At 37.7% G+C, this 18,358-nt stretch overlaps 1 protein-coding gene across 10 annotated transcripts in view; it reads right to left on the bottom strand.

The window, feature by feature from the left end:
* The window catches only part of FOXP2 (forkhead box P2), a 410,804-nt gene that overhangs the window by 336,734 nt on the left and 55,712 nt on the right, over window positions 1-18,358 (bottom strand). For all 10 annotated transcript variants that reach the window (XM_052668438.1, XM_052668441.1, XM_052668442.1 and 7 more), the window contains exon 2: window positions 8,296-8,441. The gene's annotated coding sequence lies outside the window, so the exon portion shown is untranslated. The remainder of the gene's footprint in view (window positions 1-8,295; window positions 8,442-18,358) is intronic.

Raw genomic sequence — 18,358 nt, 5'->3', positions numbered from 1 at the left:
TCCTTCTCCCTAAAAGACTTGCTAACAGACCATTTTTTCCTTTAAGGAAAGACACCAGCTAAAACTGTGTTTCTTACTCTGTCAGAGCAAAATCAGGGGAAGGAGGTGGAGAGAAAGGGGATCACATTTTAGTTTTATTCTACTGATGCTGCTGCCTGTCACTAAAAGATGAAGGGCTGAAATCCCATCATTCTGGATTTGCAGATCTGAGGATGAAGAATTAGTATTTTTCTGTTTTTGCAGAAAACTCCTTGATGTACGGCTCCATTATTGAATCTTAACAGCTGCAGTTTAAATTACAAATGAGTTTCTATTAGCATAACCCATACTTGGTTTCTATTTAAAAATACAATTTTAGCCAAAATTGTGTCATTTAACAACTTACATGTTTTCATTTGTTGCTACAAATACAGGAGAGAAGCAATTTTGTATTTCAGTGCTATAAAATATGAGTCTGTTAAATACTTTCAAGTTTATATTGGTATCTTCTTTAACAAGAGACAAACTGGCAATGGTCATTGACAATGTGGCCTTAAAAAGGTAGCAACGCTGATGGGACAAAAACTAAAGCATCTTTTGCCATTCTCTCTCCAAACCAATGGTCTAAATAAAATAGTTTTAACAGCCCTAACCTGCACTGTGCACTGTGGAGTAACTGTTTAATTAGCTTCGGTTTCTATCATGGATGTTTTCATCAGATCACAACACACAACAGATGGTTTCTGCTCTTATGTACTTTGCATATACAGTGTTTATGTGACTATTTTCTTGCCCTTGAGAAGCTGTTTGTGTTTAGCATATCTTGAATTGATGGTTTTAACACATGGTTTTAAGACATAAAAATATGTTGTTTTTCTGACATCAGCTCAGACATTATAAAATTGTTATGAATCCTGAACTTAATTCTTCTCATACCAAAGGATCTAAAGTGACATCTGCATCACAGAACAAAACCATGGTGTGGCCATAATCCCTGTACTGCTCGGAGAGTGAACCTAACTTAAATGACAGAACCCAAAGAGATACAGAGGTACAGTAGCCTGAGTCAACCACTAGGCAGTCAATTCCTGATGACTTGGATGGGAGTTGGACTAGGCTGTCACATGGGGGCAATTTAAGAACAGGTTTCAAGGTTGCTGAAAAAATCAGTTTGAGGAGATATTTGCGACTCCTTTCAGTTCAACATAGATACATTACCTGTAAGTATTCATATGGAATGTGTAGATTTGCAATCAGATATTCAACTCAAATAAAAACTTGATCACGCTGCTTTACCACGCTTTTATCAATCCTTACCTTACTAGAGAAAAAAATCCCTCATTTCATAATGATGCCTTATTCACGTCATCACCTTTGGCTGTACATTTGTGAAGAATTACTTTCAAGGGTGAAGCACTGAGAACCTTGAGAACTCACTAAGAATTGCAACCACCTCCATCAAACCAGACTAATGCATTAGTTTCACTAACACAAGGTCAAATATCCCACTCGTTTTATGTTTTTGTTTCCCTCTTTTTTTTAAAAAAAAAAAAAAAACATTAAAAAAATATTAGAAGCGTTGTTACTTACATACATTAACTACATTTTATTTTATTTTATTTTATTTATTATTTATTTTATTATTTATTTTATACATGGTCCAAGATAATTCCTCTTCGCTCAAGCAGCCCAGGCAAGGCAAACAGTTGGACCCCATGCTTTACGTTTTAACATCTCATTGTCCAAAATACAGATGATACGTATGAGAGAAGCCTCCTGAATTATCTGTGTGCAGCAAAGTAAGTGTTGCGAACATGCTACACAACTGATACATGATTTCTGTCATCAATCCAACTAATGATTTCAGTAGTCTAAGCAGTACTCTACAGGGGTTACGGTAATAATTAATTAATGTTTTCTATTAAATTCGTTGAAATCCTCAGACGAAATGTAGAGTGTTATTACCATTTATGCCATAGCTTATGCCCCCAAGGATCTCACCACGCTTTGTTAACTGTATACAAGAATCCCTTCATTACCATTCAAATGCTTCTACCTCTGAAGCATAACACTGCAGCTGTTTACCAACAGGCAGTAATCCTATAAAAACACTGACTGAGCTTATATGAAGAGAATTGTCTTCCATTACAAATACATGTTTCATACCTTTTCCAATCCCTCAACAGCTCAATGCCAGGACACTGCAGCTCTACACAGGATGACACCAAAGTTTATAATGTTGTCATTTCAGCAAAAGGTGTCTGCTTGGCTGGCATTCTTATTTAGTTTATCTCCTACCTTTCACCTCCCTGTGTCCCATGAAAGATTACTTCAAATTAAAGTAATATGATTCCATCTCTTACAAAGCAGAAAATTAAAAAAACTGACAGAATGTGGAGGTCATCCAATTAATTGATGTTCTCAACCAAGTAAATCAGAAATCAAACCACCCAAAAACTACTGGAGATAAGATAGCTGAACAAACAAAGTGACAAATGTAAGCCAAAGAAATGAAGACTTAGTGGTAAAAAGCTCTCTGTACTTCCTTGCCTTCTTTGCGTATCCAGACAAGATACAAGGCACATATGCAGTAGGAGAAAAACTATCAGTACATATTCACACTTTCTAAAAATGCCTGTAACAACGAAACCATCCTTTCTTCTTCCTTATTTGAAACTTGAGGCTGCCTTTAAATTTTGAGTTAGACTAACAAAATGATGGGGGCTTGTTTTTATAACTTGCGCCAAATGGTACGGAACCCAGAAAAAAAAAAAATTCTGTTTTTAATAAAATAGCTGCTGGTTTATATGTTTGTGCTGAATACCACGTGCTCTGTCACTTTCCTTGCAGTCGTTAGTGAGTTTCTTTAAAGGATACCAGTGAGGTTTCTACACCCAGCTTCATTCGTTGGATCCAAACACTATAAGCATACAGGACCTACTCAGTCTGATCACTGCAATGGGTACGGGACAAAATATCAATCACAACGTAAAATTTATACCTCAATACAAATATGCACAGTTCTTCACTGCTCAAACATACTCTGGTACCTTGGCTGAACTACCCTTTCCATCTTCTCAGAACTAGGTTTCTTTTGGTGGATTTTTGTGATAATGCATAAAATGCCATTCAAAATTGAACATTCTTTAAGAGGCAGAAAGATAGGAATATTACAAATCCAACTGAAAGCCAGAAAATCATACAAACATAGGGAAAAAAAAATGAAGCCTATAAAACTTGCACAACCATATATAGGGCCAGTTTGTCAGTCTAAGTAACGTCCATGTTGAGAAAGCATAGGTATGACGGTATTTCTAAGGGAGACACACTCATAAATATTATTCAGTGGATATGAATTAAAGAAAATACTTCAAAAATATTTATGTGAGGTTCTTTCTCATCTTTGAGCACTTTTCTTTGTCCAATTTATAAGTATTTCTTTAAAAAAAAAAAAAAAAAAAAAAAAAGACTTTATTCCTTTAGGCTTTATGAGATTCAAGAAATTAGGATTTCTCTTTTCCAATAAAAAGATAGGAACAAAAGGACAGAAAAGATACAAAAAAGAAAAACAAAAAAAGATCCAGGATACAAAAAGGAACATAAAAAAAAAAAAGGAATAAAAATTTAACACACTTTAATGAGTTTAATTGATCATCCATCCATAAATACAAGCACAGTATTACTGCTTACTGAAAGCAATCGTGCACATTCTTAGCATAATGCTGCGATCATCTTTCAAGCATATGCTGCTGTTCTTTGTAGTTTCGTAACAGTGATGTTAAAAACACATATGAAATAATACAGGGAAACCTAGCTGTCCAAGGTCATTACTCACATTATACGACAGTTAGCTTCAAAAAATTACACCAGAATTTCTTTTTCATAGGCCAATATCCCAACTAAAAAGCAAATGAGAACTTTGTATGTTCCTTCTAATGCCTTTAAACCATTTGACTCTTCCAGTTCAAGGAAATTCTCCTCATATACAGCCCTGATGCACGAACACAAGAAATCTTCTTCGTACATTACCATCACATGTTGGGAGATGCAGTTGCCACCAGTCAAATTCAAACAGCACTGTGAATTACTCCAGAAACATACAACGCTTCAATACAAATGGAAAGTAGCATTTCATCCTAATTGCATTTAATAGAATATATTATCAATATTAGTTGATATTAGAGCAAACTTTTGTCATCCTGTTACTTGCACTTAAAAATCAGCTTAAAGCATGCTTTTGTCTGTTATATTAACATCAGTGTTTTTAATTCCATCTTTTATTGTAAGTAATATTAAATATCAGAATGTCATTATCTCACTTTTACTAGAAATTAACAAACAACAAAGTTAAAATATTTGTGCAAGATATAAGACCAAAAAAACTTAAAAATCTATTGATATTTCATAGATAATATTAAAATAGCATTTAAAGAGCATTATCTTAATGGCTGCATGCAATGCCTAAGCACTATGGAAAGTGATGTTTTAATAAGCTTGAATGTGTCACTGTAACTACAAAGAAATACATATCTCTAGAAAGAATTTGGTTTACTCCTATAAAAGGAGAATGTCTTGGTCAATGCCAGTGATAACACTGCCACATCTTAATTCTCACATTCCATCACAAGAGATGGAACTGACCTCAACATTTGATAGAAAAGTGTAATGTTTGAAGTTTTGCTGGTCACCTTAGCTTTTCTCTTATTGTCAGTAACAATAAACGTGCATCTCCAAAGCTCTTTCATCTCATCTTAAGATGGACATAAAACAAGGCTGAATGGATGAGTCCTCCTCTGGAAGCACCCACTTTTATTCACTGACTAGAGAAGTCTACAGCTCAGTCTTACAACGCCTAGCTTCCTAGACTGAAAATCAGCAGAGATTAATCACTCTCTTGATGTCGTTCTCAAAGAGTACATGGGCAAAATAAGCCTAAAATGAAGGAAGAATCCATAACAAGCATAAATATCAAAACGGACTGTCTCATAAAAATGCAAAAACAAGAACCTTCTTGCGAAAATAACAGGGATCTGTGCATTTGAAATGTTATAGAGCGTTTGATCTCCATGTCAGGACAGACTCAACCACTTACAGAAGCTTAAGAATACACAGGGAATATTTTGAGAATATGCTGACAAAGTAATATGCTTCTTCTGAATATGAGTAAGCATCAATTTGCAAAAGCTTATAAGTCAGTGCAATAAGGACAGACATTCATGGGCACAGCAAAAGCACATCTTATAAGCCATTGAAGCTTCACTCTTAAATTTCAAGTCTTTGCTCAAAAGCAAAGGAAAGAATTGTTAGACCTTTTTTTTGAGCTGATTTTTTTTCTCATTCTCATAAACTATACACCCATCTCACAGAAGCTTTTGCAAAGATACTCAGCCTACAGCAAAACTGTGGACAGAAAAGGTCTGCAGAAATAATTGAAGCTGAAATTTAAGAAAACATAAATTTAAAGAAATCATTCTTTTTTCCTCATTACATCTGACTAGACTAGGGAAGATAGATATTTCTGTTGTGGAATACTGGATTTCTTCTCCAAAGCTTTTTCCCTTTTTGTCTTTTCCTTTTTTTTTTTTTCTCCAAACATAAAAGTATATTACACATGTATCTTCTGTTCCATGTGTCAAATGAAGAAGTTTCACTTCTAAAATACCTAAAATCCACAGCACATGACTGTCCTTCTAACTGGGGCTCTAATTCACAGCTAAAAAAGACTTTCACAGACTTCAGTCTCATTTTTTAAGTTACACTCACAAGTCTTTAAATATAATTTAACACATTTCAGAAAGCTCAACTTCTCTCGTCTTTTACCAGAAGTTCAGTAAAACCCTAAACTGAATAGCTAAATAAATCAGAACCAGAAGAAGACAAAAAAATAAATACATTTCAAGATCACAAAATAAAATAGCAGACTCCTGTGTGACTGCACTTAACTATAAATATTCCCAGAATCACAGGATAGCTAAGGTCAGAAGGGACCTCAGGAAATGGTTTAAATCCTTGCTCAAACAGAGTCAGCTAGAACAGACTGCTTGTTATTGTATTCCACTGGGTTTTGAGTATCTCCAAGGATGGAGATTCCACAGTCTCATGGAACCTCCAGAGCCTCTATCAGCAACCCACTCCAGTATTTGACCTTTTTCAAGGCAAGGAAGTACCTTTTATGTTTAAATGGACTTTTATGCACATGGATTCAGTATATATCCATTTCCTTTCATCCTGTCGTCGGGTACAAACAGAATGGAATAGTTAGTTGGAAGGAACCTTCAAGGATTGCTGAGTTCAACTGCCTGACTTCTCCAGGGCTAATCAAAAGATGAAGTACATTATTGAGAGCACAGTCTAAATCACTCTTGAACATTAACAGACAAGAGGCATTAACCACATCACTTGGAAGCATTTTCCAGTGTTCCAGTGCCTTCACAATAAATAAATTTTTCCTGATGTCCAATCTGACCCTTTTGGTGAAGTTCTGTGACATTCCTGTGCATCCTGCCATCAATTCCCAGAAGCAGAGCCCAGCACCTCACTCTGTGCTTCTCCTTCTCAGAAGCTGTAGACAGCAATGAGATCAATATTCACCCTCCTCTTCTTCCCACTGGATATTGCAAGTGTCCTCTGCCCCTCATCAGACATGCCTTCCAGCCCCATTTCCAGCTCTGTTCCTCTCCTCCACACGCTTTCAAGTATCTTAACATATAGTTATATAGTGGAGCCCACAATATAAAAAAATATTTCTAGAGAACTACACATAATATTCAGTGTTGGTGAGGTTACACTAACTCTAAATATAGTGGAAGAATCACCTCTTTGACTGGCTGGCTATGCTGTGCTTAATACACCCCACAGTGTGGTCTGCCACTTGGCAGCCAGGCCATGCTGGTGGCTCATGTTGAGCATGCTCTCACCAGCAACCCCCAGATTCCTTTGCACTGATCTGCTCTCCAGCTGTCTGTCTCCCAGCCTGTGCCTCTCTGGCACTGCTCCATCCCAGGTTCAGCACCTAGAATTCCCTTTGCTGAACTTCACGCCGCTGCTGGCTCTGTCTTCTTATTATGAGAATAACATATTATATATTCTGCTGTTCAGGAGAACAGTGTCTAAATTAGTCCAGCTAGTAATCATACAGTATCACTCAGCCCATAGTTTATGCTTTACACTATACAAAAATCAGGCTAGCATTTTGAAAATTCAGAAATTATGTGTGTATATATGGATTATATAGTGTCACACTTACCATATAAATTACTGTATGACATTTATTTACTTACTTGCCATTTGCAGTTTTGGAGATCTGAATTTTAAGTCATAAGGGATGTAAAAAATCCTGCATTGTCACAACAGGAAATACACAGCAAAACAGAAGTTCCTCATTTGAAAAGAAGTTTCAAATTTTTCACTCAAATCTCAAGTCTCATATGTCTCAAATTTTTCCACTCTTAAAAATGGCAGAGCACTAAAAACATCTACAAGGCCTGAGACTATAGCTCCCAAGCAATTTAAACTCAAAAACCAGAGCATCTGCCAAAAGAAGCTATCGTGTCCTCCCCCACACTTCTGGCTGCTAATTTCCACCCTCATTTCCCTTTGTACCAGTCACAGCCCTTGGACAGCCATACATGAGAAGGCTGGGATAAATCCAGCTGAAAACAAAACCGTACAAAGAATTGGTTATTTTCAGCCAGCTCCACTTTCCAAATTTATTTGTCACATAGCCATGTAAACAGCTACACATGCTGAGGGTGCATGAGGGTACACATGCAATACGGGGAGGGGAAAAGAAGCTGGAAGTGCTTCTTACACAGCTGTAACAGGTTAAAGTGTTCACTGAATACTTTGGCTAAAGCTAAGCTGTCAACAGAGAGACACAAGATACTGAAGGACTCACACAACATCTTCTTGGCATTACTTTTAGGATGAGATGGGTTGGCCTCTGCAGATGCTTGATTCTCTACTGAGCGTTAGAAGATTCCAGGATGACTAACTGAGATGTTGTGGCTTCGTCCCCACATATCTAAATTAACTTAGATCTAGATGAGTTGAAAATGGTAGAAAGCCATAGTTTGGACTCTTTCAGCAATTCATTTTCCAATAACAATTTTCATACGTGAAAAATAATTGTAGAATAGCTTACCATCACAAAAACATAGAAGGAGTATGTATTTGCTGAATGCTTTGCAAATTTAAACCATAATTTACATCCACAGGCAATAAATTTCAACGACATGGTTCTGTATTCCTCCTTAGTGAGCACATAATTCCCCAGTAGTAACAGTCACAACCACAGCTCCACTATAAATCACTTACATTTCTTTGGAGTCACTTAGTCACCTTGCTGGGTTGTAGAAGGAATGGTCTTTTCCTCTTTGCTCAAACTGGTCTTCCTTCTGGAAGCGTCTTGCACGTCTATCGTTGATAAGGACAAAAGGTCCTCAGCTTTCACTTAAAGTTATCTACAGGTAAAAAAAAAAAAAAAGAAAGGGGTATGGTAAGTACAAGCCTTCATGTTGACTTTATAACCAAGTATTACAATCACTTTTTTGAAACACTCATCAATACATTTATGGGCCACGTTCTTTTATCCACGCACTGTACACCTTGAAAGAATCTCGTGTTTTACATCCTTCTTTATATCAAGCACCCTGGAGTAGCAGCCTACTCCATGCCTGGGATTTGTAATAACAGAATTACTTTAAAAGGCCTGAGTCCACAAAATGAAAGATCATTTCTGATTCTCTTTTATCTTTTTGCAACACCAAAATCACAATCAGCTCAACACATTTACTGGAAACCATTTTAGTTACCCATTACTAGCAAAAATTCAAATATGTATCTTCTGCTAAACGAAACACCTCTTTGTGTCTCAGAAAGTGTTTACAATAGCTCCACAAAAAGGTAACTCACCACTCTGCCAGAGCCAATATAGTGTATTAAACATTAGAAATTACTGAAAAAGGAAAAAGAACTAAGAAAAATACATTATTTTCCACTGTAACAAGCCCCATCTTGAAAAGCTTGTTCAGCTGTAGTGCCTCGAAGAGAACAGAGCAACAAAACAGAAGTAGTTAGAAAAGGTTCAAAGAAAACATACATCACCCACTGGTTAGAGTATATCTCGTATGAGGAACAATTCAGTATGCCACAACTAACCAGACCAGAAAATTCACAACTAGAGAGATTATACAAAAGAAGACAACAAAAGCCTTAACAAAACTGAGATACTGCACAGAGATTCCTTGCCTCCTTGAGCACAGATTCAAAACAAAATGCAATAACTTCTCCACAAAGTAGGTAACAGACCTGTGGACTTCTTCCCAAGAATGCTGTTGATGCAAGGAGATTTCATAAATCAAAGGGGGGAGTGAACGCATCCCTAGAAGAGAAGATTCACTGCTCCACAGCAAAATTCTGCTTGTGAAGGTTCTCAGCACTTCTCTGTGTTTGTATCTACAACTTCATCCATGTGCACCCACCCTGTTCAACACATATAAATGCAGTTCATTAGCATCTACAGGCCCCACGTTTCATCTCAAAGCAAACATTAAAAATCATATACTTTGAATTCCATCAGCTCTTCTTTTTTTTTTTTTTTGCTTTTATCTCTAGGATACAGCAGTGTTTTTGCTTTATTTTGGGTAAGTGCAGATCAATTAAAATTCCTTCAGGGAAGTCTTCTGATCCAGCAGAAAGTGAATGACTGCCATCAGGAGCAAACACATTTTGCTGTCACAGAATAGCCTGTCACTTTTGAGAATAAACTCTCTTAATTAATTCTATCCATACCCATCAGATACACCAAAAGAAAATAGTTGTCTTGCTAGATACAGATCTTTCCACTTGTGAACTAAGTAACCCTATATGGAGACTTGTGCACTGGCATGTTATATGAAGCAGCAGACTATACGAGCACAAAAACATAGTGAGACAAAAATAACTTCGTTCAGACCTCAGTGTGCAACCAAAGTTCCTTTTGAAAAATGCAGAAATTGATGCCCTAATGTTTCACACAAAAATTTATCTTCCTCAAAATCTGAGCACAGATCTATTTACTCATCTTCTTTCCAGACCTTACAATGAAGAATCTGAATTACTGCCGCTTTTTTTTTTCCAGCTTGATATATCAAAGTATTGCTTAGTATTCTATCTACACCCCCTCCTCATTTCCACACTCTGCAAAATAAGAGGCTGCCGTGATGCTCAGTTACACTTGTTTCTGCAGCCCAAATGGCTACAGAGAAGATGGAACAGAATTCACTGTACAGCATATTGATGACCAAAGACCTGTGGGACTACAACAGCACTTTAGGTCACCTTTTTATTCTTCTACCCTTTGTCCAACTGCTCTGTCTGTTTAGAATGCAAAAACAAAAGGATAGGATTGTACATCATCCAGCTCAAAAGGAATTCAAGTTCTGCTTGGAATCTTGCACAACACTGTAATATGAGGGCTGCTCCGAATGTAATGCCTCCTATTTTATTATGCAGGCCCATGATACCAGAGGTGGATATTGCTGGTATGGTTGAACCTTTTCACCAATATCCCATTATATTTTGTTGCTGTGTGACAGACAGCAGCAGAAGGGCAGTCTGACAGAACGGTGTCTGACATGGAAGCGCATACGAAGCAAAGGTGTGTCATAAAAAATTGCAACCACTGACATCCATCAGCTCTTTCTGAATCTTTCTGGAGACCAAGCAGTAGATGTGAGCACCGTGAGGCAGCGGATGGTGCTGTTCAGCAAGGGTGACAGTGGGTCATCTCCACTAGTGCAGACTTTTATGAGTACAACATGCAGACTCTTGATTATCACTGACAAAACTGCACAGCTAATGGTGGTAGCAGTGTTGAAAAGGAGTATTTTTTAGCTGAGAATTTGCTCTATCAAATAGTGTTATTGTGCACTTTGCATTTGTTGCAGTTTCAATGGAAATAAATAGGATGCATTATTTTTGGAGTGACCTATGTACTAACTAGATGTAAGAGCAACCACCTTGGAACAAGAGCCAATTGTCTTGGAATCAGCATACGAGCAGAGATAAGCTTGTTACAGATTTCAAAAATTGATGTTAAAAAAAGTCAAATTCAGGAAGTATGGCTGGGTGCATTAAAGCAGGCAAAATACTACTGCAGGGCAAACCCTTTGAAAACATAATAATAACAATCTGTAATTATTATAGCTATAACTGCAATGCTAGGGAAATAAAAGCATGGGGGATGTCTTCTAACACAGCTAACCTACTGATTGCCAGATAGAAAGATTCTCACTCTTCCACATGTGGTCTTGAGTTACAGTGAAAACGTTTACAACATCTTCCCATTAATGTGATCTCAGCTTCCTCATAGCAGTGCTCATAGCAGGGGGAAAGTTGATACACAATTACTTCAATTGCAAGTGCTGGGAATCAACAGTTACCCAAAAATTGGGTAAAGAATGCTTTTCTTTCCCCAACCACTTGTTATATACTCCTTTGGAAGGTTACATGAGCACTCATGATTGGTTTAAAAATTAATTCCTTATATTCCCTAATTCTATTATACCCCTAAAAGAAATCTACTTGTTCCAAAGATACAGGAAGGTATTTTTACACAAAGAATTTCTTTGCTTGTGCTTTGAATTTCTGAATAACACAAGTAACCAAGTGACTCAGGTAACCCATAGGATTAAAGCCACATACTGGTTCATTTGGGTATTACAAGCTAAACTTGAGCACAAACTCACATTATTTCTGTAGGCTGCAAAAGGCATAAAGCAAAAGCTGCATAGGGTAATGTATGTTAGATCTTACTAACATTACTGCTACAGGACTTATTTGGCCATTGAAAAAGCAACAGTTGCATCACAAAGCCATCTCACATAAGTATTGGTAAAATCTCCACAGCAGACATTTTTACAGAATACACTGTAAAAAAAAATGTCCTAGAGAAAAAATTATTTGAAGACTTATAAGCAATTTCTGAACTATTTAGAGGCTGTGTATTATTTGTAAGAAAAATCCAATGGCTCAGATCGCTGACTACATATGCTATAACATTCAGTTTTTGTACAAAAGCATTCTACAATTGTACTTTTAGTGACTAAAGCCCATTGGGTGAAAGTAAATAAAAGACTAATGCAGGATTTGGACTGACACCTTATCACATAAACAACCAAGCACTGCTTTAACACTGAATAATATTTACTCTATTATGTAATTGTGTAGTCAACCTAATGCACTATTTCAGACACGTGTCTTTACTACATTGTTTATCTAAAAGCCTTTACCCAGAAAACTTATCTCACAAGAACAATCACTGTTTTGCCAGCACGTTTTGGAGCCTCTGTAAAGAGCAATGTATTAAAATACAGCAGCAAAAGAAACAAACACATCTGTGGAAAGGTCCCTTTGCGTTAATCTATGACATAATTGTCCTAATCTGGAAACAGCATAAGGAGTAAACGAGATCAATCACAATGTGAAGAATTAAAGAAGCAATGTATTATACTGCAAACTTCCTTAAATACTGTGCTGTTGAACTGAAGGAAATTCAATGCTGTGATGAAAACAGCAATACTTCAGAAATTCTCAGAGTTGGCATCACATCTTTTCTCTTATATAATGAAAAGATAAACATGAGAGAAATGACCTATCTACATGTAAAGTCACATAATACTAGAATCCATGCACCATTATCACTAAGAAAACCAATAACATTTCCTGCACAAAATATGTGTTGATACACATATTTTGCAGGACTCGAAAGCACTAATTAAAATGTGGTAATTGTGTCCTATCTTTAGTTGTATACTTTTCCTCTTATGAATTTGGACAGACTTTAAAATAGAGAAATACTCCACATTTCTCTTGCTGATTTGCCTTAATACACATTGACCAGAAGCACACAACCTGAATCTGAATCACACAATAATGGACTGGAAGGAAACCACAGGTAAGAACTGTGTCCAAATAACTCCTCACATGGCCAGCTATTTAAGTGCCAACGTAAACACTCTGTATGAAATAGATGATAACAGACAAAGGCTAAGTAGCTAGATCAGACCATGTGCCAACAAAGATATAACACTGGCTTTGGGACAATCAGATGAAATAGGGTGAAGGGTTGTTAAGCTGACATCTGGGCTTGAGGAGGTAAACAGACAGAAGCATCCTTCTGAAGGAGATCTTGTGGCAAATACAACTGGGAATATCTTTCTTCAGCAGTCCCCAGTGGGAAGCATGTCACCTACTTTCTCTGATTTTCCTCCCAGCTTTGCCTGCCCTTCTCACTTCAGTAGTGGGGTGCCATTCCATATAGGGATACATAGCAGGATCTACAGACACAAATGCCAAGTAGATAGCTGTGACTCTAGAAATGAAACATCACACATGCTTTTCTAAGCTAGGGCTTTGCAGTCACTGCTGGCACTGACAGGAATATAGGTGAAATCTGGGTTTCAATTCTCAACCCACATCATTTCCAAATGTTTTTTATCCTGCTTATCTGAGAACATCACTTATTTACAAACAGTATTTCCGTGCTGCTGTGGCAATCTTAAACCAGGTGAATTGTACAAGTTTCTGCAGAGGAAAAACAGGAGAAACTCCATAAAACTTTAATTCAGCTTCTTTTCTAACCTTCCTCTTTTTCTTCATTCTTTTGCCCCCCGGTCTTCCTTATGCCACAGTTTCTCTCCCCTCCTGCAGTACAGTATGTGCAGAGTATCCCTCTTGCAGGGAGCCAGAAGGGACAGCAGAACAAGAGGCAGCACTCAGTGACAGCCAGGATGCCTCCTTGTCACCAGAGGCAATGCCAGGACACAGGAAGGGCTCGGTGGAACAAGGGTCAGCGATGCTGAAAAGGTACAAGGGCATGAGGTTTGAAAAACAGACAATGACTGATAAATGCTGGGGATGGGCCAGGCAGCAGGAGCAGATATTTATCTGAGGAGAGGAGAGGATGATTTGGATTGTTAACACAAAACAGGGGAGGCCTAATCCAAACAGCTGAGCAGCAGTGCGCCTGAACGAACTTGCTCCTGTGGGCCTGTAAGCAGGAGGATCTCCTTGTGTTATCTTCAAATCCAAAATTTGCCTTCTGAGCTTTGGTGGACCAAAATGTAATTAATTGATAGTCCGGAATGTAATTAAACATTCAGACTGTGGAGTTTTCCTGGAAAATTCTATTTATTTTACTGTATTCATTATATGGGTTGGTACATACCTCACAAAGTACTGTGAGTCACCTTTTTTTGACCAATCGCTGCTTGCACCGCCCAGTTCATTTTATACATGCTGAGCACGAGGTGGTTCTGGGGGAAAATGGCAAGATTTCCAGGCAGGACGCAGCTGCAGGACAACTTGAGCCAATCTAAACTGGCCGAAGCAGCCCCAGCTTCCCTCACCTTCCTCCTCAGCTCCAGCTGCAGACTCCCACTCCTTCCTTGTGCTGACTTGGACATTTGCAAAGCTGCAAGGTGAGGCACGTCAGGGAGCTAAATTATGTGAAAACAGTCCTGCAAAAAAAAGTGATCAACTTTTGATCAACTACCTGCAGGTTCTAGAAGGGGTACGGCCAGGCATGAAGGTGGGACCGCACAGCTGGGATGTGGGAGGCTTGCAATGCTCTGAGGCGCACCCTGTGCCTCTCAGGGTATTTTCACTTCTTCTAGAAATGGACACAGCTAATTGGGTGCCTCAGCTCTCCATTTCCAGCACTGCTTACCTAGCTGTGACAACGCAAGTGTTCACAGAGCATGATCAGCCCCACCATGGAACTAGCTTAGATTAAGAATCTAGGTAAAAATAAATGTGGCAAAATAAATGCTGTTCTCCACCTGACAGAGTTTAACTTGCAGACCTGCAAGCAACCATGTGAGCAATTTCAGAGCTACAGAAATGAGCAAAAAGGAACCAAAAGATGCGTTAAGCCCACAATACTATTGAAGAAGAATTTATTACACAATGACTTAACTAGCCTATGGACTCCACCAACCTAAAAGTATCAAGTAGAGCTGCAGCCTCCCCAGCACTACCATCCCCTGCTATCTCCCCCCTCACTCCTCCACAGGCTATAAAGATGCACTACAAACTGTGACGATCTGCACTGCAAATAAGACAGAAGCACAGTCCTCAGGGTATAGGTACAGGTGTGCACTCCATCATAGCAATCCCAGCTACATAGGACACTAGCACTGAAATACAGAAGCCACTTTTTTTGGTTTACATGTCTTAGGGAACTGGGTTCCATGATGAGAGAGGACATATACACATACAAAGCTGGCATGCTTTTATGTTATTACTGCATCCCTACATAGATACGTACATACTTGAGATCAATTATCCTATTGTTAGTATTTGCATTATAAAATAACTACATCAGAGTAAAATGATAAGTTCCTTAGCCTTAAAATTAAATGATTCCATAAACATTGAAAAGAGACTCTAAATTTTACTCCGTATCTCTCTTTATTTTAATTATATTTTATTTGGACAATGCATTTATCATAGTTTTTTTTCCAGATGACATATCCCTGGTTTATCTAGTACAAAGCCTGAAACAGACACTCACATTGAGTATACCATTTATATACACTAAAACAATATACACACAAAAACAATTGCAGACCATAATTCTACTAAGTTATTGTCCATTTTTAATTGTGTTGTTTAATAGACGAAGAGTAATCATTGAACAAAACCTTAATTTCAGCTATCAGCTTATAAAAGAGCAATCAAGCATTCTATGACTGAATTCAAAGTTCAAGAAATTATTTTCCTTATTTAATAATTTTATATTTTTCTATATGTTTATTAATTTTCCCCATAATTAAAAAAGAAAAAAAAAAGAGAGAAGAAAAACACAAAAAATAGACAGGGGAGAAATACCTCATCTGCATTTCTCTTGCAATTCTATTTGGACAACAGTATTTCCTAAACGTAGCCTATTCACTGTTGGATATGTAATTACCTTCAGTTCATAGTCTAGACATTAATGCTTTCGTAGTATTTAAGACTCCTTGTAACATGCTTGCTGCTTTAAGTAAGCAAGGCTAAATCTTGACCAGATAAATTAGCAAAGAATGCAATAAAAGCTGCAATAAAAGAACTTTATCCTCCAAACCTTCAAGTTGCTGCTAAATGAGATTTCTTTGAAATGCAGATCAGTTGAACTAGATTAGTGAATTTTAGCTCCTGTCAACATCATAACAAAATACAAATACAATTGTTCACTGGCCTTATCTCCATGCTTCCATCTGCTGCCTTGTTATTTACTTTCCTTGATTTACTATGCAGATCTAAATAAGACACATCAAGGAGGGCTTACAACACAATGGCTTCTTAAGCTTTACATCAAGGTATTTGAAACTGAAGCCCTGAAAGGGCTGCCATCAAAGACATATCTCTAATGAACTTCCATATCAGAGGAGGTTTGGTATTTAATACTGCTGTGAAAAGAAAAAGCTACAAATCAGAATGGCCTATGAAGGAAAACGTCTGCAAATCTTGATGAGATTAGCACCTAGCAGAATTAATATCCCAATAAAAATGATATCTAGTTCCTCAAAGAGTTAAACTTCCAACCTTTGCAAAAATAATGTGCGGTGTCAGAATGGGAAAACTCAGTTGACAAGGTTAAAAGGTCAGGGTGGCATTCTTTGTTTCCCCACAAACTGCTCAAAAAAAGAGTTTTTGCTTGTGGCGTAATTAAGATATTGTTGACAAACAAGCTTTGGAAAGAAATAATTAGCCGACACAACAGTGCTATTGTGGCGCTTTCTGCAACATTGCAATTTCACAGTATCTTCAAAAAATTAGCAACAACTTCATGGTGAAACAACATAATCTAAAATGACAGCATGCAACATTTGTTCATCAATTTTACTATTTCCCTTTCTTCCCCACAGCAATCTATGGCAGCGCAGGATAAAATCCTCTGTCAGTTTGCTTAAAGAAAAACAATCCTTAAGTGCCATTTCTGTTAGGTGCCACGGCCCCATTCACACAGCGCCGTAAATGAAATAAGAACTTTCCTGCTGACCATTTCAATTCTATGCATTAAATTAAACACATATAAAATGAAAACACAAAGTTTACAAGTTTCCACAACCCATACGAAGTACTGCAGTAAACTAACAGCGTGTGGGTGTTTGATGGTACCTTTTACCAGGCACCAGAGTGTATAAACAAATGATGCCTTTCTTTCTTAAGAAAGCATTTCAATCATTTATGTTCCTCTCTAGCCAGGGAAGATCCCACAAGCATGTTCCATTCCGTGGATCAATCAGCTCCAAACCGAAGCAGACATGTTGTATGCTCCAGTGCCTGGGAATCATGCTGCAGGCTCACCAGATGATGAAAATTGAGGTATGCAGTGTATGGGAGCCCCACATGGCACCCACTAGCTTCTGGGCATGTCAAACTTCACTACTACCCTACAGTCAATGACAGCTAACACCTTCCCTTCTCTTCTTGCCTCCAAACATGTGCTTGTCTTTCTACCCTCCTTCCAAATTACAGGCAGTCTTCCAGAAACAAAGCCCCCAAACAGAAGCAACCTCCCATGGCTATGCTGCAGAAACCGCGCTGGTCTTTTTGCTAGATTTCATTTCATATGGGCTGCATTTCAGGCTTACTTATGGCCACAAGAGACCAGTACCTTTCCTTGTTTAATGAAACGACAAAACAACAGATTTGCATATGTAAAAGCAGGTGCTGTAACAGGTTTGACTACTCTTGACCTAAAGCATGTAAAAAAGATTTATCAGCAACAGCTGTCCCCGAGGTACCGGGGCTCTGACGGACAGTCAAAACTTTGCCATCTGCACCGCCGTGTGTTATAAATGACAATCTGAATTAAAAGCTGGTCAACAAATCTCGTATAACTAATTCCTCCCACATCCCCATCCATATGCTGAATCCCCAAGATACACAACACTTGGATTATCTATTATAAATACTGATCTTTAAATCTGAGTTGCAACTTATTCAAGGAAGAAGCATTTAAATAATTTTCTGAACATACATACGTTTGAAATGCTTTGACTGCTTTACATCACAATACAAACCTGTATTCTTTTCAAGTCACACTATCTCTCTTTTCAGAATAAAAAACAGCTATAAATATTTACATAGTCTAATTTGGGGATTTACAGAGCTATGGCATTGTTTAGCTTGTGGATTATTATCCAATATAATTTTTGTTCAGCTCAACTTCTCTAAAGTCTTTCTTGAATGCACCGACAACAACAACAACAAAATTCATCGACAGAAAAACATTTCAAAACACCTCTGTATTCTCTGTGTAATGGATGCATGGAGGGGAAGAGAGGTTTGCATTTTACATTCTGATTTTTCCATACGAAGAGGAACTGCGGTTTTTCCCCCAGACCAA

The sequence above is a fragment of the Tympanuchus pallidicinctus genome, unplaced genomic scaffold (genome assembly GCF_026119805.1).
Source record: "Tympanuchus pallidicinctus isolate F22 unplaced genomic scaffold, pur_lepc_1.0 scaffold8, whole genome shotgun sequence".
NCBI classification, from domain to species: domain Eukaryota; kingdom Metazoa; phylum Chordata; class Aves; order Galliformes; family Phasianidae; genus Tympanuchus; species Tympanuchus pallidicinctus.
Note: the sequence above shows the minus strand (reverse complement) of the source record. Positions and strands in the feature narration are given on the sequence as shown.